General features: G+C 36.7%; 1 pseudogene; it reads left to right on the forward strand.

Annotated features, from left to right (window-relative positions):
- The first annotated feature begins 1,860 nt into the window (after window positions 1-1,860).
- On the forward strand, window positions 1,861-1,954 carry LOC130037092 (uncharacterized; annotated as a pseudogene).
- Window positions 1,955-8,473: the final 6,519 nt, after the last annotated feature.

Genomic DNA, 8,473 nt, shown 5'->3' on the forward strand with positions numbered 1-8,473 from the left:
GGCAATTCTCCAAGAAGCATTGTAAAAATTCAACTTGATCCCTATAAAGATACCCATGACATTCTTCAAAGAAATTGATCAAGCACTCCTGAAATTCACATGGAACAACAAACGCACACGAATAGCTAAAGCAATTCTTGGGGAAAAGACGATGGAGGCATCACCTTCCCCAACCTCAAACTCTACTACAAACGATAATAATGAGAACAGCATGGGACTGAAACAAAGGCTCAGCTGCAGACCAATGGAAAAGGATTGAATATACTGACACACACCCTCAAATATATAATCATCTAATCTTTGATAAGGGAGCAAGAAATGTGAAGTGGTTCAAGAGAGTCCTTCTAAACAAACGGTGCAGAAAAAACTGGACAGCTATATGCAAAAAAAAAAAATGGCTCAAACCTCTACCTAACACCATGCACAAAAGTCAGATAAAAATAGGTCAAAGTCATCAACATCACACCAGAATCCCTCAGGTACAGTGATGACAAGGTCGGCAAATCCCTCCACGACATTGAAGCTAAAGGTATCTTCAAATATAACATGCAACTTGCCAAGCAACTGGAAACAGAGATAAACAAAGGGAACTATCTTAAATTAAGCAGCTTCTGTACCTCAAAAGAAACAGTGACCAGAAACAAAGACTCCGCCATGCGGGCAAGATACTTGCAGAAGCCTACCAGGTTCTATGAGAGTGAGAACTGGACAATCAGAGTTACTCTCTTCTAAATAAGATCCAGTCTCTGGATGTTGGCTATTGATGGCATTACATGGATCCAGGGGTAGATCGTGGTTTTAACACTTAATTACTAGAAGATGGAGGATCTGGAAGGAGGGGACACAGTCTTGATATGAGCAGCCATGGAGATCTCATCCCCCGGTCCCGCACATTTGGGTTCCTCTTCCAGTTCCTTCATGCATGAGGCTCCTTCAAGCTTGGGAAGAGTGGTCTTAAGCGTACCTATGGCTGGTTGCAGAGGTCTTCAGCTGCCGGGTCTATGCTCAGGGCGGTGAGGGAATCTCACCCCGCCATCTCCAAGGGGCCCCAGTGAGGAAAGCCAGGTGCGAGGTCAGGAGACTGTTGTTTTAGACATATTTGGAATTAATTTTAGATCGAAAAGTACGCATCATTGAAAATACTTATGTGCTTAGTAATAAATTACTACAAACTTGTTCAATCACGTCAGAGACCTCACTCTGCTCAGAGAACTAGATTTTAATTACAGATCCGTTTTGCCCATGTGTCATGACTGAGAATCTCTATCAGTAGATATGAAACTCACTATACACAAAGATGCACACAGGTTACTATGAGTCATCTATGTTGTTAATGTGAGTTGGCCATTAAACTTCACTGAGACCCTTTGTTCTGTCCTTTATAGGAGCCATATGAGTCTCACCTTCCGTTCAAGTTGAACTTGTAATAAGGTGGAATGAAATCATCAATATGCTTCTCAGCTCATCCTTCAGGAAAAAAATCCTACATACATTCAAGGTGGTCAAAGTGCAGACAACACCATCCACCTTTTCCTGGAGAAGTACACGGGACTGAGGTGAAAACAGCAAAAGGCTCTAGTTTAATGGTCTTAATTAAGGTTTCAGGGAACGACATTAAACAACCTCATATACCATCTTCCAAAAGAATTATTTTGTAAAACTGATGCCTAGGGTATGGTAAAAGATAATATGGTAAAAACCATATTTTTCTTTCTGGGACATTAAATTTCTAAATCTATTTATTCATGCTGCTTTGAAATACATTCCTTGATTAGGAATCATTGTCTGCCATAGGAGTGAGGAAGGACAACACTCAAAGTAATAAGAAGAGAAAAATATGGAAAAATTAACTCCTACTAAGTTTAACACATATACTAAAATTGAAATGATAAAATGATGAGCATGGTCCTTGCACAGAGATGATATGCAAACTTGTAAAGCATTCCATATTTTTGTTGCAAGAAGAATGAACAGGTCTACTTTAAGCTAAGACAATCCCCACAAGTACAAAAATTCTACATAAAGAGAGCACAAATCCACACCACAACAATCTCTCTCAATGTCAATGGACTAAATGTGCCAATTCAGAGGCACAGAATGGGAAGATGAATTAGAAAACTGAAACCAACATTCATTCTGCTGCCTGCAAGAAACACGTCTGAACAATCAAAGCACCCATGGGCTAAAAGTAAAAGTCTGGGAAACAAGTTTTCAAGAAAATATCACCTCCACAAAGCTGGAGTGGCGATACTAGTATCAGACCACATGGACTTCAGGCTAAAGATTATCAGAGACAGTGAAGGTCATTTCTTAATGATCATGGGATATGTACATCAGAAAGAACTCACCCTCCTCAATGTATATGATCCTAATGACAGACCAGGAAAATACTTAAAAACAACTTCTAATTGACTTATAGAAAAACATTGATAGCAACACAATACTAGAAGGAGATTTCAACACTTCTTTGACACTTCTCCATAGATCAAACAGACTGAAGCTCAGCAAGGAAATATTTTCTTTAAGGGGAGTAATGAACAACCATTGGCTTAGGGAAGAAATCAAAGAGGAAATAAAAAATTTCCAGAAACAAATGAGAATGAGGACACGAGCTACCATAACTTGTGGGACACAGCAAAAGCAGTGTTAAGAGGAAAGATTATAGATCTGCCAGAATTCATTAGGAAGAAAGAAAGGGCCTACATGAATAAATTAGAGGTCAAGATTTTGTAAAATGACCAACAAAAGTAGTCCAAAATAGGCTGGAGGAAGGAAATAATAAAACTTGTACCAGACATCAATGAGCTACAATCCCAAAATACAATCCAAAAGACCAATAAAAGCAAAAGCTGGTTCTTTGAGAAAATAAATAAGATCAATAAACCATGAGAAGCCTCTCAAAAAAACAAAGAGAAAGAATTCTAATAAATCAAATCAGAAATGCAAAGGGGGTTATCCTAATAGAAACTACAGAAATACATAGGATCATCAGAGATTATATTGAGATTCTTTGCAGCAGGAAATGAGAGAATTTTGAATAAATTGATAAATTATTGGATTCCAATTACCTCCCAAGGCTGAACCAAGAAGATTTGGAATACTTGAACCTATCACTAACAAGGAAATTGAAATGATGGTCAAAAGTATCCCTGCAAACAGAATCCATGGCCCAGATGGATTCAATAGTGAACTATTTCAAACCTTTAAAGAGGAACTGCTTCCAACATTTTTAAGATTTTCCAGGAATTGAAGAAACAGAAATACTCCCAAATAGTTTCTATGAGGCAAAGATCACCCTAATACTCAAATCGATAGAGACACCACAAAAAAAGAAAATTACAGACCTATTTCCTTGATGAATACAGATACAAAGATTTTCAAGAAAATACCAGCAAAGAGAATCCAGAAACTCAACAAAAGATCACACACTATGACCAAATAGGTTTAGCTTGGGGATGCAAGGATGGCTTAACATTCTCTAGTCAATCAACAGAATACACCATCTCAATAAAATAAAGATAAAAGTCATATGATCATATCAATAGATGTAGATAAAGCATTTGATAAGATCCAGCACCCATTCATGATGAAAAACTCTCAACAAAATTGGATTTGAAAGTACTTTCCTCAATCTAGTCAAAGCAAATTACCACAAACCCACGGCAAGCATTATTCTCAAGGGGGAAAAACCAAAGACTTGGAGCAGAAATCAATGAAGTAGAATCCCAGAATACAATCAGGCACAAAACAAGTTACCCACTCTCACACCTCCTATTCACCATAGTACTTAAAGTACTTGCCATATGATTTCGGTAAAAAAAAAAGATATCAAGGGCATCCAGATAAAAAAGGAAGAACTCAAGCTTTTACTATTTGGAGATGACATGATACTATACTTATAAAATCCCAAAGAATCTACAAAAAAGCTCCTGGGAACAATAGATTTGTTTAGTAAAGTAGCATATTACAAAATCAATATCTGGTACTCCATGGCTTTCCCATATATTAATAATGAAAGAGAAAAAAGAGATAGAGAAAAACAATCCCATTCACAATAATACCTCAGAAAATAGAGTATAATAGAATCAACTAAAAAGGTTAAGGAACTATACCAAAAAAAAAAAAAACCTACAAAACACTACTTCACGAAATAAGAGAGTATAGGAGGAAATGGAATCACATCCCATGCTCATGGATTGAGAGGTTTAACACTGTCAAAATGGCAATCCACCCCAAAGCTCTATAAAGATTTAATGCACTTTCTATAAGAATACCCATAACATTTTTCAAAGAAATAGATTAATCACTCTTAAACTCATACATACCATAAACTCCCATGAAGAGCTAAAGCAATCTTTGGTAAAAAGAAGAAGGGAACACCTTCCCCAACTTCAAACCCTACTACAAAGTTTTAGTAATCAAAATACCATGATATTCAGATAAAGACAGGTCTCAGATCAATGGAATATAGTCAAATATCCTGACGCTGGCCCTCAGATTATTATTACCTAATCTTTCTTAAAGGCTCAAGAAATATGAAGTTGAGCTAGGAAGTCTCTTCAGCAACTGGTGCTGGGAAAACTGGAGAGCAATATGCAAAAAAAATGAACTCAGACCTCTTTATAGTGCCAGGCACAAAGTCAGATCAAATGTATTAAAGACCTCACTATCATACCTGAATTCTTAAGATATATGGAGAAAAATGTGGGAAGATCCCTTCATGACATTAAAGCTAAGGGAAACTTCTAGAATGAAACACCACTGACCAAGGAAGAGGAAGTGAAGATAAACAAATGAGACTAGATTAAACTAAGAAGTTTCTGCAACTCAGAAAAAATGGTGACCATGATCGAAAGACAGCCCACATAATGTGGAAAAATTATTTATGCAATACCCATACAATTAACCTCAAAATTCTGACTCCTGTATCATTAAGAACACTAAATAGTTCCTGTGAATTTTATTCTTCTTCACATAAATTTACTCTAAAATATTTTAGATACACTTTTAAACCACAGGTAAAAAGGAAAAATTATAAGTTTTTTTAAAAATAAAAAATAACCCCTATACATAGCCAGGTGCGACCCAAAAAACAAAAAAGCAAGCAAGCAAGCAAGCAAGAAAAAATTTAAAAATTAAAAAATAATGCCGTTTGCAATGCTAAGGATCAATCCCAGATCATCATTCTTTGCGTTTTTGGGTCACACGTGGCGATGCACAGTGGTTACTCCTGGCTCTGCACTCAGGAATTACTCCTCACGGTGCTTGGGGGGACCATACAGGATGCTGGGAATCTAACCTGGGTATGCCGTGTGCAAGGCAAATGCCCTACCTGCTGTACTATAGCTCCAGCTCCCCCCCTCCCTGTGATTCATCATCTTGAGGGCCTCAGATTTTTACCTTCCATTTGGAAACTTCATCTTTACATTGACACAGTAAATTGAAACCACAGAACCATTGAACGGCATGTTATAATGGTAGCAGCCATGAGCAAACATTGATAACCCATAAGTTGGCATGAATGACTTCTGTCTCAGAGGCTTCACTTCTGAGGATACCGGTCACTATCTCCTTTCTGTTACATATCCCAGGATCAGAACCTACATCAGGCCATCAGTAGAAACTGTCCACCCGAAAGCTAGCCTTCCACTGGGATCAGAATCCTTGATCCATCTAACTTGAAATTTTTCATTCATGACTTGTTGACCTTGTTTCAGGTGGATGCATCCAGAGCATAAACTCAGCTTCCCGTTGTTTCCACAGGAAACCCAAATACCTAAGAATTTTATCATTTCTGACGCCACTCTTAAATATTTTTTTGGAATCCCACGGTAAGATACTATCATTCGTGTTATAATATTACTGTTATCTATAGTTCGGTCTTCCCAAAGAACTCTCTACCCTCCTCACTCCAAGTGCAGACTCCAGTGTATCATGATCCTGAACGTACTTATAATAGTTTCACTCAGGTTCTCCCCTAAAGTGTACAAGTTAAGTTCATACCAATCCAAGTTCTTATTCCTAAACTACCAGAGTGGGCTTGTTCCTCAAGCTTGTGTTCTCCCTTGAAGAAATACCGTGCTTCCTTTCTCTATGTCTCTCTTTGCTTGTTTTGTTAAATGACTGTTCTCGCTTGAACATATATTCCATTCCACCCTACAACTGTTTCACAAGTTTCTAAGAGTTTTTCAATAAAATATATTTTGTTTCACTAAACTAAAACTTTGAAAACACCAGAGCATTGTTAAAACCAGTATTTGTATCTTTTAAACCACAAATTTTGAAAATGAAAGGTGGTAAAGCAATGGAATACTACTCAGTTGTATGAAGTGAAATCTTCTTATTATTTGTATATAAAATGTATAACATGAGGAAATTATGTTTAGTGACAAAAACCAGGCAGAGAAAGATAGGCATCCTACAAGTTCATGCCTATGTGGCATATGGAGAAAACAAATTAAAAGAATAAAATGAGACAGACAAACGTCTAAAACATTATTTATATTCTATGATTTATAATTCAATTAACAATGGTTTCTCATACACATAATTCCAACAAGACACTCCTCATTCTCTCAAAGAACAAACCCTCCCTCTCCCCCAATCCCCCAGAATCCCTCCCTCCTAATCCCCTGACCCAATTGTGTGGATCAGTTCTCCCCTTACATTGCTCTTGAACATTTGTTGCTACCTTGCTGTGTGTCTTTACATCCCACATATGAGAAAAATCTCTCTGTATCTGTTCCTTTCCTTAAGGCTAACTTTACATGCATGATATCCTCTAGTTTCATCCAATGTTGAAAATTACATAATTTTGATCTTTTCAAAGCAATAAAAACAAACTTTAGAACTATGAGACTATTTAGTTACCAGATCGAAAAGTATAATCAAAGTGGGAAAACTAAACAATGGTGAATGACAGAGTAGGCCTTTCAGTAGTGAGTGTAATGTGATACATGCAAGTAGATTCTGCATAATCCTAAAATTTATGAAATTCTATAATGTAATTCTATAAGGTAATTTTAAATAATCAAAAAAGTATTTAAATAATTTACATTTATCTATGATTATGACGTATCTTTTGTGTCAAACTATCAGAAATAAAAAGAATGTGAGATAGAGATATGGTGTATCACTATAATTTTAAACAAGAGAAGCGCTAAAAATTTCTGTGTCTTGATGAACTCTCATATAAATTGACTCCAAAATCAAATTAATATACTCAAGGAAAAATAAAAGTCAACCAATTTAATCTTTTGCCTTCACTCAGGTTCCCATCTGCTGATCTCTGGCAGACGAAACAATTTTTATTTTATTTTATTTTTTTAAAATTTTTATTAGTGAAACACCATGATGTACAGTTGTACATTTACAAATTTTTGTGCTTGGGTTTTGATTATACAATGATCAAATGCCCATTCTTCCGCCAGTGCCCATTTTCCACCACCATGTATTCCAGTATCCCTCCCACACCAATCCCCCCCCCATCCCACCCTGCCTCTGTGGCAGGGCATTCCCTTTTTTCTCTCTCTCTCTTTTTGGGTGTTGTGGTCTGCAAAAGAGGCATTAAATTGCAATCATGTTCAGTCCATAGTCAGAATTTTTATTTTCAAAGTATTTCTTGGCAGAGGTTTGGCATTCTTTGCTAGCAACCAACTCATTTTCTTCTGCATTTTTTTTCTAGAAATATATACTTATACTAAGACTGATTAGTTATGGCACCAAATTGACAAATGTCCCTGTTTTTACTTCAGTTCTATTTCCTAATTATCACAAATTATTAGCAGTGGATAGAAAATAACTAGCCCAAAATTCGTGGGGGAAATGGAAATGTTTATGCTTTCCATAGTTTGGAAAATCCCTGTCACTAGTATAGTGACATACATCTAAATTTGTAAACAAAATGATTAAGAAGAGGTAAACCATGACTGCCACTTCAAGGAAGAATGGGCCTTCAGCAAATATCCTTGGTTTCAGAAGGATGGCTCTGACTTGGATTGGGGGCAAACATGAGAGCTGTGAGCTACCTGCAGTTAACACATGCTCTGAGGCTATGTGGTGACACTGCTGAGAAATGTCGAGAGCCCTGATTAGGTAGGGTCATGGGGGAGAATGGAATGATGACAAGAAAACAGAGAAACAGGACAAGATCATAGATTCCTTTGAATAAAAGTTTTCATCTCTAATGTATTAATCTGTGAAAAAGAGAACCAACTTCTTCTCATTCTTCCTGGCAATATATTATCCTTACATAATGCTTCAGGAAAAAAACGCTTCCCTTGTTAGTTATTATAGCCTGAATATCTGTGAGGTCTTTGAACTCTTTCTATATATACAGTGCTGATGACTGAAACCAATCTCACTATTCAAGTATCTAAACTGCAATGTTCAGACCATTTAGCTCTCTAAACTCTGATGGCTCCAAATCTTCTAAGATCAGCTTTCATCTCTTCCATGATATCCAGGCTTCTCT

Source organism: Sorex fumeus, unplaced genomic scaffold (genome assembly GCF_029834395.1).
Source record: "Sorex fumeus unplaced genomic scaffold, SorFum_2.1 ptg000070l, whole genome shotgun sequence".
Classification (NCBI taxonomy): Eukaryota; Metazoa; Chordata; class Mammalia; order Eulipotyphla; family Soricidae; genus Sorex; species Sorex fumeus.